General features: G+C 44.3%; 1 non-coding gene across 1 annotated transcript; it reads left to right on the top strand.

Annotated features, from left to right (window-relative positions):
• The first annotated feature begins 18,382 nt into the window (after nt 1-18,382).
• Nucleotides 18,383-18,455, top strand: TRNAN-AUU (transfer RNA asparagine (anticodon AUU)). The gene has a single exon. It is a non-coding gene; the product is annotated as a tRNA-Asn (tRNA).
• Nucleotides 18,456-18,818: the final 363 nt, after the last annotated feature.

Raw genomic sequence — 18,818 nt, 5'->3', positions numbered from 1 at the left:
AACCATTGAATTTCTGAGCTTCCGTGGCTCAATGGTTAGCGCGTTCGGCTGTTAACTGAAAGATTGGAGGTTCGAGCCCATCCGGGAGCGGTGTTGTGAGGTCTCAGATGTGACGTAAAAAGTAAAAGTTTTTCCCAATACCTGACGACGATATAATTTTTGGGCTTCCGTTGCGCAACGGTTATCGCGTTCATCTGTTAACCGAAAGGTTGGTGGTTCGGGCCACCCGGGAGCGGTGTTGTGAGATCTCAGAAGGAACGTAAAAAGCCAAAGTTTTTCCACAATACCTGACAACATTTTAAATTCTAAGCTTCCATGGCGCAATGCTTAGTGCGTTCGGCTGTTAACCGAAAGGTCGGTGGTTCGAGCCCACCCGGGAGCGGTGTTGTGAGGCCTCAGATGTGACGTAAAAAGTCAAAGTATTCCCACAATACCTGACGAACATTTATTTTTTGGGCTTCCGTGGCGCAATGGTTAGCGCATTCGGCTGTTAACCGAAAGGTTGGTGGTTCGAGCCCATCCCGGAGCGGTGTTGTGGAGTCTCATATGTAACGTAAAAAGTCAAAGTTTTTCCACAATACCTGACGGCCATTTAATTTTTGGGCTTCCGTGGCGCAATGGTTAGCGCTTTCGGCTGTTAACCGAAAGGTTGGTGGTTCGAGCCCATACGGGAGCGGTGTTGTGAGGTCTCAGATGTGACGTAAAAAGTCAAAGTTTTTCCACAATACCTGACAACCATTAAATTTCTGAGCTTCCGTGGCTCAATGGTAAGCGCGTTCGGCTGTTAACTGAAAGGTTGGTGGTTCGAGCCCATCCGGGAGCGGTGTTGTGAGGTCTCAGATGTGGCGTAAAAAGTCAAAGTTTTTCCACAATACCTGACGACGATATAATTTTTGGGTTTCCGTTGCGCAACGGTTATCGCGTTCATCTGTTAACCGAAAGGTTGGTGGTTCGGGCCCACCCGGGAGCGGTGTTGTGAGATCTCAGAAGGAACGTAAAAAGCCAAAGTTTTTCTACAATACCTGACAACATTTTAAATTCTAAGCTTCCATGGCGCAATGCTTAGTGCGTTCGGCTGTTAACCGAAAGGTCGGTGGTTCGAGCCCACCCGGGAGCGGTGTTGTGAGGCCTTAGATGTGACGTAAAAAGTCAAAGTTTTCCCACAATACCTGACGAACATTTATTTTTTGGGCTTCCGTGGCGCAATGGTTAGCGCATTCGGCTGTTAACCGAAAGGTTGGTGGTTCGAGCCCATCCCGGAGCGGTGTTGTGGAGTCTCATATGTGACGTAAAAAGTCAAAGTTTTTCCACAATACCTGACGGCCATTTAATTTTTGGGCTTCCGTGGCGCAATGGTTAGCGCGTTCGGCTGTTAACCGAAAGGTTGGTGGTTCGAGCCCATACGGGAGCGGTGTTGTGAGGTCTCAGATGTGACGTAAAAAGTCAAAGTTTTCCCACAATACCTGACGAACATTTATTTTTTGGGCTTCCGTGGCGCAATGGTTAGCGCATTCGGCTGTTAACCGAAAGGTTGGTGGTTCGAGCCCATCCCGAAGCGGTGTTGTGGAGTCTCATATGTGACGTAAAAATTCAAAGTTTTTCCACAATACCTGACGGCCATTTAATTTTTGGGCTTCCGTGGCGCAATGGTTAGCGAGTTCGGCTGTTAACCGAAAGAATGGTGGTTCGAGCCCATACGGGAGCGGTGTTGTGAGTTCTCAGAGGTGACGTAAAAAGTCAAAGTTTTTCCACAATACCTGACAACCATTGAATTTCTGAGCTTCCGTGGCTCAATGGTAAGCGCGTTCGGCTGTTAACTGAAAGGTTGGTGGTTCGAGCCCATCCGGGAGCGGTGTTGTGAGGTCTCAGATGTGACGTAAAAAGTCAAAGTTTTTCCACAATACCTGACGACGATATAATTTTTGGGCTTCCGTTGCGCAACGGTTATCGCGTTCATCTGTTAACCGAAAGGTTGGTGGTTCGGGCCCACCCGGGAGCGGTGTTGTGAGATCTCAGATGGAACGTAAAAAGCCAAAGTTTTTCTACAATACCTGACAACATTTTAAATTCTAAGCTTCCATGGCGCAATGCTTAGTGCGTTAGGCTGTTAACCGAAAGGTTGGTGGTTCGAGCCCATACGGGAGCGGTGTTGTGAGGTCTCAGATGTGACGTAAAAAGTCAAAGTTTTCCCACAATACCTGACGAACATTTATTTTTTGGGCTTCCGTGGCGCAATGGTTAGCACATTCGGCTGTTAACCGAAAGGTTGGTGGTTCGAGCCCATCCCGGAGCGGTGTTGTGGAGTCTCATATGTGACGTAAAAAGTCAAAGTTTTCCCACAATACCTGACGAACATTTATTTTTTGGGCTTCCGTGGCGCAATGGTTAGCGCATTCGGCTGTTAACCGAAAGGTTGGTGGTTCGAGCCCATCCCGAAGCGGTGTTGTGGAGTCTCATATGTGACGTAAAAATTCAAAGTTTTTCCACAATACCTGACGGCCATTTAATTTTTGGGCTTCCGTGGCGCAATGGTTAGCGAGTTCGGCTGTTAACCGAAAGGATGGTGGTTCGAGCCCATACGGGAGCGGTGTTGTGAGTTCTCAGAGGTGACGTAAAAAGTCAAAGTTTTTCCACAATACCTGACAACCATTGAATTTCTGAGCTTCCTTGGCTCAATGGTTAGCGCGTTCGGCTGTTAACTGAAAGGTTGGTGGTTCGAGCCCATCTGGGAGCGGTCTTGAGGTCTCAGATGTGACGTAAAAAGTCAAAGTTTTTCCACAATACCTGACGACGATATAATTTTTGGGCTTCGGTTGCGCAACGGTTATCGTGTTCATCTGTTAACCGAAAGGTTGGTGGTTCGGGCCACCCGGGAGCGGTGTTGTGAGATCTCAGAAGGAACGTAAAAAGCCAAAGTTTTTCCACAATACCTGACAACATTTTAAATTCTAAGCTTCCATGGCGCAATGCTTAGTGCGTTCGGCTGTTAACCGTAAGGTCGGTGGTTCGAGCCCACCCGGGAGCGGTGTTGTGAGGCCTCAGATGTGACGTAAAAAGTCAAAGTTTTCCCACAATACCTGACGAACATTTATTTTTTGGGCTTCCGTGGCGCAATGGTTAGCGCATTCGGCTGTTAACCGAAAGGTTGGTGGTTCGAGCCCATCCCGGAGCGGTGTTGTGGAGTCTCATATGTGACGTAAAAATTCAATGTTTTTCCACAATACCTGACGGCCATTTAATTTTTGGGCTTCCGTGGCGCAATGGTGAGCGAGTTCGGCTGTTAACCGAAAGGTTGGTGGTTCGAGCCCATACGGGAGCGGTGTTGTGAGTTCTCAGAGGTGACGTAAAAAGTCAAAGTTTTTCCACAATACCTGACAACCATTGAATTTTTGAGCTTCCTTGGCTCAATGGTTAGCGCGTTTGGCTGTTAACTGAAAGGTTGGTGGTTCGAGCCCATCTGGGAGCGGTGTTGAGGTCTCAGATGTGACGTAAAAAGTCAAAGTTTTTCCACAATACCTGACGACGATATAATTTTTGGGCTTCGGTTGCGCAACGGTTATCGCGTTCATCTGTTAACCGAAAGGTTGGTGGTTCGGGCCCACCCGGGAGCGGTGTTGTGGGGTCTCAGATGTAGCGTAAAAAGTCATAAGTTTTCCACAATACATGACAACATTTTAAATTCTAATTTTCCGTGGCGCAATGCTTAGTGCGTTCGGCTGTTAACTGAAAGGTTGGAGGTTCGAGCCCATCCGGGAGCGGTGTTGTGAGGTCTCAGATGTGACGTAAAAAGTCAAAGTTTTTCCACAATACATGACGACGATATAATTTTTGGGCTTCCGTTGCGCAACGGTTATCGCGTTCATCTGTTAACCGAAAGGTTGGTGGTTCGGGCCACCCGGGAGCGGTGTTGTGAGATCTCAGAAGGAACGTAAAAAGCCAAAGTTTTTCCATAATACCTGACAACATTTTAAATTCTAAGCTTCCATGGCGCAATGCTTAGTGCGTTCGGCTGTTAACCGTAAGGTCGGTGGTTCGAGCCCACCCGGGAGCGGTGTTGTGAGGCCTCAGATGTGACGTAAAAAGTCAAAGTTTTTCCACAATACCTGACAACCATTGAATTTCTGAACTTCCGTGGCTCAATGGTTAGCGCGTTCGGCTGTTAACTGAAAGGTTGGAGGTTAGAGCCCATCCGGGAGCGGTGTTGTGAGGTCTCAGATGTGACGTAAAAAGTCAAAGTTTTTCCACAATACCTGACGACGATATAATTTTTGGGCTTCCGTTCCGCAACGGTTATCGCGTTCATCTGTTAACCGAAAGGTTGGTGGTTCGGGCCACCCGGGAGCGGTGTTGTGAGATCTCAGAAGGAACGTAAAAAGCCAAAGTTTTTCCACAATACCTGACAACATTTTAAATTCTAAGCTTCCATGGTGCAATGCTTAGTGCGTTTGGCTGTTAACCGAAAGGTCGGTGGTTCGAGCCCACCCGGGAGCGGTGTTGTGAGGCCTCAGATGTGACGTAAAAAGTCAAAGTTTTCCCACAATACCTGACGAACATTTTTTTTTGGGCTTCCGTGGCGCAATGGTTAGCGCATTCGGCTGTTAACCGAAAGGTTGGTGGTTCGAGCCCATCCCGGAGCGGTGTTGTGGAGTCTCATATGTGACGTAAAAATTCAAAGTTTTTCCACAATACCTGACGGCCATTTAATTTTTGGGCTTCCGTGGCGCAATGGTTAGCGAGTTCGGCTGTTAACCGAAAGGTTGGTGGTTCGAGCCCATACGGGAGCGGTGTTGTGAGGTCTCAGATGTGACGTAAAAAGTCAAAGTTTTTCCACAATACCTGACAACCATTGAATTTCTGAGCTTCCGTGGCTCAATGGTTAGCGCGTTCGGCTGTTAACTGAAAGATTGGAGGTTCGAGCCCATCCGGGAGCGGTGTTGTGAGGTCTCAGATGTGACGTAAAAAGTAAAAGTTTTTCCCAATAAATGACGACGATATAATTTTTGGGCTTCCGTTGCGCAACGGTTATCGCGTTCATCTGTTAACCGAAAGGTTGGTGGTTCGGGCCACCCGGGAGCGGTGTTGTGAGATCTCAGAAGGAACGTAAAAAGCCAAAGTTTTTCCACAATACCTGACAACATTTTAAATTCTAAGCTTCCATGGCGCAATGCTTAGTGCGTTCGGCTGTTAACCGAAAGGTCGGTGGTTCGAGCCCACCCGGGAGCGGTGTTGTGAGGCCTCAGATGTGACGTAAAAAGTCAAAGTATTCCCACAATACCTGACGAACATTTATTTTTTGGGCTTCCGTGGCGCAATGGTTAGCGCATTCGGCTGTTAACCGAAAGGTTGGTGGTTCGAGCCCATCCCGGAGCGGTGTTGTGGAGTCTCATATGTAACGTAAAAAGTCAAAGTTTTTCCACAATACCTGACGGCCATTTAATTTTTGGGCTTCCGTGGCGCAATGGTTAGCGCTTTCGGCTGTTAACCGAAAGGTTGGTGGTTCGAGCCCATACGGGAGCGGTGTTGTGAGGTCTCAGATGTGACGTAAAAAGTCAAAGTTTTTCCACAATACCTGACAACCATTAAATTTCTGAGCTTCCGTGGCTCAATGGTAAGCGCGTTCGGCTGTTAACTGAAAGGTTGGTGGTTCGAGCCCATCCGGGAGCGGTGTTGTGAGGTCTCAGATGTGGCGTAAAAAGTCAAAGTTTTTCCACAATACCTGACGACGATATAATTTTTGGGTTTCCGTTGCGCAACGGTTATCGCGTTCATCTGTTAACCGAAAGGTTGGTGGTTCGGGCCCACCCGGGAGCGGTGTTGTGAGATCTCAGAAGGAACGTAAAAAGCCAAAGTTTTTCTACAATACCTGACAACATTTTAAATTCTAAGCTTCCATGGCGCAATGCTTAGTGCGTTCGGCTGTTAACCGAAAGGTCGGTGGTTCGAGCCCACCCGGGAGCGGTGTTGTGAGGAATTAGATGTGACGTAAAAAGTCAAAGTTTTCCCACAATACCTGACGAACATTTATTTTTTGGGCTTCCGTGGCGCAATGGTTAGCGCATTCGGCTGTTAACCGAAAGGTTGGTGGTTCGAGCCCATCCCGGAGCGGTGTTGTGGAGTCTCATATGTGACGTAAAAAGTCAAAGTTTTTCCACAATACCTGACGGCCATTTAATTTTTGGGCTTCCGTGGCGCAATGGTTAGCGCGTTCGGCTGTTAACCGAAAGGTTGGTGGTTCGAGCCCATACGGGAGCGGTGTTGTGAGGTCTCAGATGTGACGTAAAAAGTCAAAGTTTTCCCACAATACCTGACGAACATTTATTTTTTGGGCTTCCGTGGCGCAATGGTTAGCGCATTCGGCTGTTAACCGAAAGGTTGGTGGTTCGAGCCCATCCCGAAGCGGTGTTGTGGAGTCTCATATGTGACGTAAAAATTCAAAGTTTTTCCACAATACCTGACGGCCATTTAATTTTTGGGCTTCCGTGGCGCAATGGTTAGCGAGTTCGGCTGTTAACCGAAAGAATGGTGGTTCGAGCCCATACGGGAGCGGTGTTGTGAGTTCTCAGAGGTGACGTAAAAAGTCAAAGTTTTTCCACAATACCTGACAACCATTGAATTTCTGAGCTTCCGTGGCTCAATGGTAAGCGCGTTCGGCTGTTAACTGAAAGGTTGGTGGTTCGAGCCCATCCGGGAGCGGTGTTGTGAGGTCTCAGATGTGACGTAAAAAGTCAAAGTTTTTCCACAATACCTGACGACGATATAATTTTTGGGCTTCCGTTGCGCAACGGTTATCGCGTTCATCTGTTAACCGAAAGGTTGGTGGTTCGGGCCCACCCGGGAGCGGTGTTGTGAGATCTCAGATGGAACGTAAAAAGCCAAAGTTTTTCTACAATACCTGACAACATTTTAAATTCTAAGCTTCCATGGCGCAATGCTTAGTGCGTTAGGCTGTTAACCGAAAGGTCGGTGGTTCGAGCCCATCCCGGAGCGGTGTTGTGGAGTCTCATATGTGACGTAAAAAGTCAAAGTTTTTCCACAATACCTGACGGCCATTTAATTTTTGGGCTTCCGTGGCGCAATGGTTAGCGCGTTCGGCTGTTAACCGAAAGGTTGGTGGTTCGAGCCCATACGGGAGCGGTGTTGTGAGGTCTCAGATGTGACGTAAAAAGTCAAAGTTTTCCCACAATACCTGACGAACATTTATTTTTTGGGCTTCCGTGGCGCAATGGTTAGCACATTCGGCTGTTAACCGAAAGGTTGGTGGTTCGAGCCCATCCCGGAGCGGTGTTGTGGAGTCTCATATGTGACGTAAAAAGTCAAAGTTTTTCCACAATACCTGACGGCCATTTAATTTTTGGGCTTCCGTGGCGCAATGGTTAGCGCGTTCGGCTGTTAACCGAAAGGTTGGTGGTTCGAGCCCATACGGGAGCGGTGTTGTGAGGTCTCAGATGTGACGTAAAAAGTCAAAGTTTTCCCACAATACCTGACGAACATTTATTTTTTGGGCTTCCGTGGCGCAATGGTTAGCGCATTCGGCTGTTAACCGAAAGGTTGGTGGTTCGAGCCCATCCCGAAGCGGTGTTGTGGAGTCTCATATGTGACGTAAAAATTCAAAGTTTTTCCACAATACCTGACGGCCATTTAATTTTTGGGCTTCCGTGGCGCAATGGTTAGCGAGTTCGGCTGTTAACCGAAAGGATGGTGGTTCGAGCCCATACGGGAGCGGTGTTGTGAGTTCTCAGAGGTGACGTAAAAAGTCAAAGTTTTTCCACAATACCTGACAACCATTGAATTTCTGAGCTTCCTTGGCTCAATGGTTAGCGCGTTCGGCTGTTAACTGAAAGGTTGGTGGTTAAAGCCCATCTGGGAGCGGTCTTAAGGTCTCAGATGTGACGTAAAAAGTCAAAGTTTTTCCACAATACCTGACGACGATATAATTTTTGGGCTTCGGTTGCGCAACGGTTATCGTGTTCATCTGTTAACCGAAAGGTTGGTGGTTCGGGCCACCCGGGAGCGGTGTTGTGAGATCTCAGAAGGAACGTAAAAAGCCAAAGTTTTTCCACAATACCTGACAACATTTTAAATTCTAAGCTTCCATGGCGCAATGCTTAGTGCGTTCGGCTGTTAACCGTAAGGTCGGTGGTTCGAGCCCACCCGGGAGCGGTGTTGTGAGGCCTCAGATGTGACGTAAAAAGTCAAAGTTTTCCCACAATACCTGACGAACATTTATTTTTTGGGCTTCCGTGGCGCAATGGTTAGCGCATTCGGCTGTTAACCGAAAGGTTGGTGGTTCGAGCCCATCCCGGAGCGGTGTTGTGGAGTCTCATATGTGACGTAAAAATTCAATGTTTTTCCACAATACCTGACGGCCATTTAATTTTTGGGCTTCCGTGGCGCAATGGTGAGCGAGTTCGGCTGTTAACCGAAAGGTTGGTGGTTCGAGCCCATACGGGAGCGGTGTTGTGAGTTCTCAGAGGTGACGTAAAAAGTCAAAGTTTTTCCACAATACCTGACAACCATTGAATTTTTGAGCTTCCTTGGCTCAATGGTTAGCGCGTTTGGCTGTTAACTGAAAGGTTGGTGGTTCGAGCCCATCTGGGAGCGGTGTTGAGGTCTCAGATGTGACGTAAAAAGTCAAAGTTTTTCCACAATACCTGACGACGATATAATTTTTGGGCTTCGGTTGCGCAACGGTTATCGCGTTCATCTGTTAACCGAAAGGTTGGTGGTTCGGGCCCACCCGGGAGCGGTGTTGTGGGGTCTCAGATGTAGCGTAAAAAGTCATAAGTTTTCCACAATACATGACAACATTTTAAATTCTAATTTTCCGTGGCGCAATGCTTAGTGCGTTCGGCTGTTAACTGAAAGGTTGGAGGTTCGAGCCCATCCGGGAGCGGTGTTGTGAGGTCTCAGATGTGACGTAAAAAGTCAAAGTTTTTCCACAATACATGACGACGATATAATTTTTGGGCTTCCGTTGCGCAACGGTTATCGCGTTCATCTGTTAACCGAAAGGTTGGTGGTTCGGGCCACCCGGGAGCGGTGTTGTGAGATCTCAGAAGGAACGTAAAAAGCCAAAGTTTTTCCATAATACCTGACAACATTTTAAATTCTAAGCTTCCATGGCGCAATGCTTAGTGCGTTCGGCTGTTAACCGTAAGGTCGGTGGTTCGAGCCCACCCGGGAGCGGTGTTGTGAGGCCTCAGATGTGACGTAAAAAGTCAAAGTTTTTCCACAATACCTGACAACCATTGAATTTCTGAACTTCCGTGGCTCAATGGTTAGCGCGTTCGGCTGTTAACTGAAAGGTTGGAGGTTCGAGCCCATCCGGGAGCGGTGTTGTGAGGTCTCAGATGTGACGTAAAAAGTCAAAGTTTTTCCACAATACCTGACGACGATATAATTTTTGGGCTTCCGTTCCGCAACGGTTATCGCGTTCATCTGTTAACCGAAAGGTTGGTGGTTCGGGCCACCCGGGAGCGGTGTTGTGAGATCTCAGAAGGAACGTAAAAAGCCAAAGTTTTTCCACAATACCTGACAACATTTTAAATTCTAAGCTTCCATGGTGCAATGCTTAGTGCGTTTGGCTGTTAACCGAAAGGTCGGTGGTTCGAGCCCACCCGGGAGCGGTGTTGTGAGGCCTCAGATGTGACGTAAAAAGTCAAAGTTTTCCCACAATACCTGACGAACATTTATTTTTTGGGCTTCCGTGGCGCAATGGTTAGCGCATTCGGCTGTTAACCGAAAGGTTGGTGGTTCGAGCCCATCCCGGAGCGGTGTTGTGGAGTCTCATATGTGACGTAAAGAGTCAAAGTTTTTCCACAATATCTGACAACCATTGAATTTCTGAGCTTCCGTGGCTCAATGGTTAGCGCGTTCGGCTGTTAACTGAAAGGTTGGTGGTTCGAGCCCATCCGGGAGCGGTATTATGAGGTCTCAGGTAGGATTTTACTTTACCTACCTAACCCAACCAACTCTTGATTCTGACTAATTAGGCCACGGGGAGTCCGGAAAAAATAGTGAAAAAATTCTTAACCCGCCGCAAGTTGGTTAAAAAAATTTTTGAAAATTTGAAAATTGCATGTACTTCCCGCCATTAAGACCGCTACGCGCCTAAACGCATTCTGCCCTCGATCTTGAAAAACTACCCGGGGGGGTAAATATAATAATAAGGACTCGCGACGGAATTCAAGGAGCACATACTGCGGAAATATAGCTATGAAATTTTAAACACCCACTGAAACATTTAGAATTCTCATACCAGGATAGAAAAATATTTGAAGCGAGCTCCAATTTTAAAAATAAACAACGATATTTTGCTAAATTGCGTAGATTATTTCGGAAGTAAATAAAGATAAACAATAATATTTTGTGAAAGGCATAATATTATTTGGGAAGTAAATGAAGATAAACCACAATATTTTGGAAAAGGCGTAACATTATTTGGGAAATAAATGAAGATAAACAATAATATTTTAGAAAAGGCGTAACATTATTTGGGAAATAAATGAAGATACACAATAATATTTTGGAAAAGGCATAATATTATTTGGGAAATAAATGAAGATAAACCACAATATTTTGGAAAAGGCGTAACATTATTTGGGAAATAAATGAAGATAAACAATAATATTTTGGAAAAGGCATAATATTATTTGGGAAATAAATGAAGATAAACCACAATATTTTGGGAAAGGCGTAACATTATTTGGGAAGTAAATGAAGATAAACCACAATAATTTGGAAAATTCGTAACATTATTTGGGAAATAAATGAAGATAAACAATAATATTTTGGAAAAGGCATAATATTATTTGGGAAATAAATGAAGATAAACCACAATATTTTGGAAAAGGTGTAACATTATTTGGGAAGTAAATGAAGATAAACCACAATATTTTGGGAAAGGCGTAACATTATTTGGGAAGTAAATGAAGATAAACCACAATATTTTGGAAAAGGCGTAACATTATTTGGGATGATAAACAACATATTTTGGAAAGGCGGTCACTTATTTGGAAAATTATATACAATTTGCTTAAAATGTGGCACTTAGCGTTACCCGAGAAACACCACATGGAGGTGGCCACACGTCGTTTCTCATGGGGAGTTTTGTTTAGGCAGGTCCCCTTGCCTACTGCCGTATATATTTACTGAAATTCCACCAAATCTCGTAAAAATAGGTAAATAATAAATTAATTAAGATGACTCAATTCGAGAACCAAAATATCTAGTAGCCCCATCCAAATATTTTATAAGTCCTGAATGAATATCATATGAATAAAATCTACCCTGATTTTCCGGTTTTTTCATGTAAATGAAAAGATCTGCAACCTTACGTTCGTCCTGCCTTGAACAATCTTTCCAACGAATGATTCGCCAAAAATTGTATTCCGATATTCCATTCAATATGCAGAATGCTACAACTTGCATTCTTTTTACATATGTGCATTCGTCAAAAAATGCACACACAATATGTTCAGGAACGCTGCTAAAATCAGATACATCCTTTCCATTTAGCAACCTTCGCATCGCTGCAACGCGATTACTTTTGAAAGCCATAATTATCAACTTTAACTCGATAATTTTTATTTTTACAAACCGTTAATCCTTTTCAATAAATGGTTTGAAAAAAAAAAAGATCTAGATCTACCTTTTATTGTGGGCAGAAGCAGGTTCGGTTAGGTTTTTGGTTTGGATAGCTTAGGATTTCACTTCACGTGGAGAAAATGAATTTTTGTTCTAGAATTAAAACATCCAAACCCACCGCCGGCACAATGGTTGTCATGGTAACGTGGCAACCTTCTTATTTGCCATGGCAACCGTTCGCGCATGCGCGAACCGTTTTTTAGTAACAGGTGACTTTTTAAGACAATTCTTTATTACTCATCAGACGCGTTTGAGCGAGCTAAGCGAGAGGTTTAATAAAACTCAATTTTGTGGCATTATTTTGTTGGGAAGAGATATTTTTGTTGGGAAGAGATATTTTTGGTGGGAAGAGACATTTCTGGTGGGAAGAAACACATTTTTGGTGGGAAGCATTTGGTTTTGTGGCTGGCCTATTTTCAAAAATGGAAAATCCAACTTTTGAAAACCCTAATTTTGAAACTGCGGAACAGTTTTTCCACAGTATTTCGTTAAAAAATTGGGGTGGATTTTTTCCATGTATGAACGAAGAGTTAAGGGCCAAATCTGAAAGGGACGCTAAAACTCTGGTGATTTCATTGGACTTGGTTCCAAGCGTTACTTCTTTCAATGAAAGAAAGATCGCTTGTACTTGCGGAAATAAATCCGACGATGGAATTATCGATGGATTTCTTGTGGGGGTGTTTAACAACCAAAGTCGGTTTGGATACGTAATCCGATGTTCCACTGGGCAATCTCGAGCCAACAAGCGAAAGGCTTTAAGGGCATTGAAGAAAAAGGTTCCCGATCATTTGGTTTCCGAGTGTGTGAAGGCTTTCGTCCCCTCCAAAAACACATGGTTCTATAATCAAAATTTGTCGGTTACCGACAATCTTTTCCTCGTTTTCCTTTGGGTTTGTAAAATGAGCGTCACTGACGCTACAACCCATAGTGAATGTTCCTCACGAACAGTTGTGGATTATTTTTCCATGTGTCGTGAGGTAACGGAAATTGTCATTTCTAATAGGGCCGACAAAGTTCAGATTGGAGGACCAGGACTGTTTGTGGAGGTGGACGAAACCTACCTTCATACTCGCAAATACAACCGAGGGGCGGAGTTAGCCGGGGAAACCATTTGTATCTTTGGAATTTATTGCCGGGATACAAAAGATGGTCTATTTTTGAAAGTGAAAAATAAGTCCCGTGCTGTTCTGTGGAGGCAAATGGCAAAATATATAGCCCCTGGGTCCATCATCGTGTCTGACGGAGCCCCTATGTACATGAATTGTACGTTAATGGGCTTTCGGGAGCACCTTACCGTGCTTCATAAGTACGAGTTTGTCAACTCGGAAGATTCTCGCGCCCATACCAACAACATCGAGAACCGAAATAGACACGTGAAGGATGCCATTAAGTCCCACAGAACAGACAGGTCATTAAGTAGCTATATGGCTTCTTATTGGTACCGATGCCTATTTTTCAAGGACCAGGATGGAAACTGGCTTCCTCCTGGAACCAATTTTGCTCGGTTCTTGGAAGACGTAAAGTCTTGCTACCCTGGACCGGGCAAAAAAGGCCTTGAATTAATTGAAATCGGGGTCTCGGAGGAAGAGCTGGCTACTCTCGATCCCGAGACAGAACCAGCATTTTTAATTGCTGGCCAAAACGAAGAAAACACTGCCGAATTCCCTGACGAATAAGGCAACGTTTTCTTAGTTTTTGGCAGTAGGCAAGGGGCCTGCCTTATCAAAACTCCCCGGTTGGATTATAGCGGCAGTAGGCAAGGGGCCTGCCTTATCAAAACTCCCGGTTGGATTATAGCGGCAGTAGGCAAGGGGCCTGCCTTATCAAAACTCCCGGTTGGATTGTAGCGGCAGTAGGCAAGGGGGCCTGCCTTATCAAAACTCCTCATGAGAAACGACGTGTGGCCACCTCCAAGTGGTGTTTCTCGGGTAACGCTAAGTGCCACACTTTACTGCATAGCCATCGGTATAAACAGTTTTGCAGTTAATAGTGTATAATTTTTAATATACACTTCCTTCCAACATATTGAAGCCTTTTTAAAATATTGTTGTTCACCATCATTTGCTTCCCAATAATTGGCCGCCTTTTCAAAAATATTTATTATTATCTTCATTTACTTAACAAACAATATTATGCCTTTTCCAAAATATTGTGCTTTACCTTCATTTACTTAACAAACAATATTATGCCTTTTCCAAAATATTGTGCTTTACCTTCATTTACTTCCCAAATAATGTTACGCCTTTTCCAAAATATTATTGTTTATCTTCATTTACTTCCCAAATAATATTATGCCTTTTCCAAAATACTATTGTTTATCTTCAATTACTTCCCAAATAATGTTACGCCTTTTCCAAAATATTGTGGTTTATCTTCATTTACTTCCCAAATAATGTTACGCCTTTTCCAAAATATTGTGGTTTATCTTCATTTACTTCCCAAATAATGTTACGCCTTTTCCAAAATATTGTGGTTTATCTTCATTTACTTCCAAATAATATTATGCCTTTTCCAAAATATTATTGTTTATCTTTATTTACTTCCGAAATAATCTACGCAATTTAGCAAAATATCGTTGTTTATTTTTAAAATTGGAGCTCGCTTCAAATATTTTTCTATCCTGGTATGAGAATTCTAAATGTAACATTTTACGCCTTTTCCAAAATATTGTGGTTTATCTTCATTTACTTCCCAAATAATGTTACGCCTTTTCCAAAATATTATTGTTTATCTTCATTTACTTAACAAACAATATTATGCCTTTTCCAAAATATTGTGCTTTACCTTCATTTACTTCCCAAATAATGTTACGCCTTTTCCAAAATATTATTGTTTATCTTCATTTACTTCCCAAATAATATTATGCCTTTTCCAAAATACTATTGTTTATCTTCATTTACTTCCCAAATAATGTTACGCCTTTTCCAAAATATTGTGGTTTATCTTCATTTACTTCCCAAATAATGTTACGCCTTTCCCAAAATATTGTGGTTTATCTTCATTTACTTCCCAAATAATGTTACGCCTTTTCCAAAATATTGTGGTTTATCTTCATTTACTTCCCAAATAATGTTACGCCTTTTCCAAAATATTATTGTTTATCTTCATTTATTTCCCAAATAATGTTACGCCTTTTCCAAAATATTGTGGTTTATCCTCATTTACTTCCAAATAATATTATGCCTTTTCCAAAATATTATTGTTTATCTTTATTTACTTCCGAAATAATCTACGCAATTTAGCAAAATATCGTTGTTTATTTTTAAAATTGGAGCTCGCTTCAAATATTTTTCTATCCTGGTATGAGAATTCTAAATGTTTCAGTGGGTGTTTAAAATTTCATAGCTATATTTCCGCAGTATGTGCTCCTTGAATTCCGTCGCGAGTCCTTATTATTATATTTACACCCCCGGGTAGTTTTTCAAGATCGAGGGCAGAATGCGTTTAGGCGCGTAGCGGTCTTAATGGCGGTAAGTACATGCAATTTTCAAATTTTCAAAAAAATTTTTCACCAATTTTTTCACTAATTTTTTCGAACTCCCCGTGGCCTAATTAATCAGAATCAAGAGTTGGTTGGGTTAGGTAGGTAAAGTAAAATCCTACCAGGTCTCAGATGTGACGTAAAAAGTCAAAGTTTTTCCACAATACCTGACGACGATATAATTTTTGGGCTTCCGTTGCGCAACGGTTATCGCGTTCATCTGTTAACCGAAAGGTTGGTGGTTCGGGCCCACCCGGGAGCGGTGTTGTGAGATCTCAGAAGGAACGTAAAAAGGCAAAGTTTTTCCACAATACCTGACAACATTTTAAATTTTAAGCTTCCGTGGCGCAATGCTTAGTGCGTTCGGCTGTTAACCACCCGGGAGCGGTGTTGCGAGGTCTCAGATGTAACGTAAAAAGTCAGTGTTTTTGCACAATACCTGACGAACGTTTAATTTTTGGGCTTCCGTGGCGCAATGGTTAGCGCGTATAGCTGTTAACCGAAAGGTTGGTGGTTCGAGCCCACCCGGGAGAGATGTTGTGGGGTCTCAGATGTAGCGTAAAAAGTCATAAGTTTTCCACAATACCTGACAATTATTTATTTTCTGAGCTTCCGTGGCTCAATGGTTAGCGCGTTCGGATGTTAACCGAAAAGTTGGTGGTTCGAGCCCACCCGGGAGCGGTGTTGTGAGATATCAAATGTAACGTAAAAAGCCAAAGTTTTTCAACTATACTTGACGACCATTTAATTTTTGGGCTTTCGTGGTGCAATGGTTAGTGCGTTCGGCTGTTAACGGAAAGGTTGTTAGTTCGAGCCCATCCGGGAGCGGTGTTGTGACGTCTCAGATGTGACGTAAAAAGTCAAAGTTTTTCCACAATACCTGACGTCCATTTAATATTTGGGCTTCCGTTGCGCAATGGTTATCGCGTTCAGCTGTTAACCGAAAGGTTGGTGGTTCGAGCCCACCCGGGAGCGGTGTTGTGAGGTCTCAGATGTAACGTAAAAAGTCAGTGTTTTTGCACAATACCTGACGAACGTTTAATTTTTGGGCTTCCGTGGCGCAATGGTTAGCGCGTATAGCTGTTAACCGAAAGGTTGGTGGTTCGAGCCCACCCGGGATAGATGTTGTGGGGTCTCAGATGTAGCGTAAAAAGTCATAGGTTTTCCACAATATCTGACAACCATTTAATTTCTGAGCTTCCGTGGCTCAATGGTTAGCTCGTTCGGCTATTAACCGAAAGGTTGGTGGGTCAAGCCCCCCCGGGAGCGGTGGTGCGAGATCTCAAATGTAACGTAAAAAGCCAAAGTTTTTCAGCAATACCTGACGACCATTTAATTTTTGGGCTTCCGTGGCGCAATGGTTAGCGCGTTCGGCTGTTAACCGAAAGGTTGGTGGTTCGAGCCCATCCGGGAGCGGTGTTGTGACGTTCTCAGATGTGACGTAAAAAGTCAAAATTTTTCCACAATACCTGACGTCCATTTAATATTTGGGCTTCCGTTGCGCAATGGTTATCGCGTTCAGCTGTTAGCCGAAAGGTTGGTGGTTCGAGCCCACCCGGGAGCGGTGTTGTGAGGTCTCAGATGTAACGTAAAAAGTCATTGTTTTTGCACAATACCTGACGAACGTTTAATTTTTGGGCTTCCGTGGCGCAATGGTTAGCGCGTATAGCTGTTAACCGAAAGGTTGGTGGTTCGAGCTCACCCGGGATAGATGTTTTGGGGTCTCAGATGTAGCGTAAAAAGGCATAAGTTTTCCACAATACCTGACAAACATTTAATTTCTGAGCTTCCGTGACTCAATGGTTAGCGCGTTCGGCTGTTAACCGAAAAGTTGGTGGTTCGAGCCCACCCGGGAGCGGTGTTGTGAGAAATCAAATGTAACGTAAAAAGCCAAAGTTTTTCAACAATACTTGACGACCATCTAATTTTTGGGCTTCCGTGGTGCAATGGTTAGCGCGTTCGGCTGTTAACCGAAAGGTTGTTAGTTCGAGCCCATCCGGGAGCGGTGTTGTGAGGTCTCAGATGTAACGTAAAAATTCAGGGTTTTTCCACAATACCTGACGACCATTTAATTTTTGGGCTTCCGTGGCGCAATGGTTAGCGCGTTCGGCTGTTAACCGAAAGGTTGGTGGTTCGAGCCCATCCGGGAGCGGTGTTGTGACGTCTCAGATGTGACGTAAAAAGTCAAAGTTTTTCCACAATACCTGACGTCCATTTAATATTTGGGCTTCCGTTGCGCAATGGTTATCGCGTTCAGCTGTTAGCCGAAAGGTTGGTGGTTCGAGCCCACCCGGGAGCGGTGTTGTGAGGTCTCAGATGTAACGTAAAAAGTCATTGTTTTTGCACAATACCTGACGAACGTTTAATTTTTGGGCTTCCGTGGCGCAATGGTTAGCGCGTATAGCTGTTAACCGAAAGGTTGGTGGTTCGAGCTCACCCGGGATAGATGTTTTGGGGTCTCAGATGTAGCGTAAAAAGGCATAAGTTTTCCACAATACCTGACAAACATTTAATTTCTGAGCTTCCGTGACTCAATGGTTAGCGCGTTCGGCTGTTAACCGAAAAGTTGGTGGTTCGAGCCCACCCGGGAGCGGTGTTGTGAGAAATCAAATGTAACGTAAAAAGCCAAAGTTTTTCAACAATACTTGACGACCATTTAATTTTTGGGCTTCCGTGGTGCAATGGTTAGCGCGTTCGGCTGTTAACCGAAAGGTTGTTAGTTCGAGCCCATCCGGGAGCGGTGTTGTGAGGTCTCAGATGTAACGTAAAAATTCAGGGTTTTTCCACAATACCTGACGACCATTTAATTTTTGGGCTTCCGTGGCGCAATGGTTAGCGCGTTCGGCTGTTAACCGAAAGGTTGGTGGTTCGAGCCCATCCGGGAGCGGTGTTGTGACGTCTCAGATGTGACGTAAAAAGTCAAAGTTTTTCCACAATACCTGACGTCCATTTAATATTTGGGCTTCCGTTGCGCAATGGTTATCGCGTTCAGCTGTTAACCGAAAGGTTGGTGGTTCGAGCCCACCCGGGAGCGGTGTTGTGAGGTCTCAGTTGTAACGTAAAAAGTCAGTGTTTTTGCACAATACCTGACGAACGTTTAATTTTTGGGCTTCCGTGGCGCAATGGCTAGCGCGTATAGCTGTTAACCGAAAGGTTGGTGGTTCGAGCCCACCCGGGATAGATGTTGTGGGGTCTCAGATGTAGCGTAAAAAGTCATAAGTTTTCCACAATATCTGACAACCATTTAATTTCTGAGCTTCCGTGGCTCAATGGTTAGCGCGTTCGGCTATTAACCGAAAGGTTGGTGGGTCAAGCCCACCCGGGAGCGGTGGTGCGAGATCTCAAATGTAACGTAAAAAGCCAAAGTTTTTCAGCAATACCGGACGACCATTTAATTTTTGGGCTTCCGTGGCGCAATGGTTAGCGCGTTCGGCTGTTAACCGAAAGGTTGGTGGTTCGAGCCCATCCGGGAGCGGTGTTGTGACGTCTCAGATGTGACGTAAAAAGTCAAAATTTTTCCACAATACCTGACGTCCATTTAATATTTGGGCTTCCGTTGCGCAATGGTTATCGCGTTCAGCTGTTAACCGAAAGGTTGGTGGTTCGAGCCCACCCGGGAGCGGTGTTGTGAGGTCTCAGATGTAACGTAAAAAGTCAGTGTTTTTGCACAATACCTGAAGAACGTTTAATT

This window comes from Phalangium opilio, unplaced genomic scaffold (genome assembly GCF_054372755.1).
Source record: "Phalangium opilio isolate 3A_F unplaced genomic scaffold, DU_Popi_V2 ptg000019l_1, whole genome shotgun sequence".
Classification (NCBI taxonomy): Eukaryota; Metazoa; Arthropoda; class Arachnida; order Opiliones; family Phalangiidae; genus Phalangium; species Phalangium opilio.
This window is presented reverse-complemented; position numbering and strand designations above follow the sequence as displayed.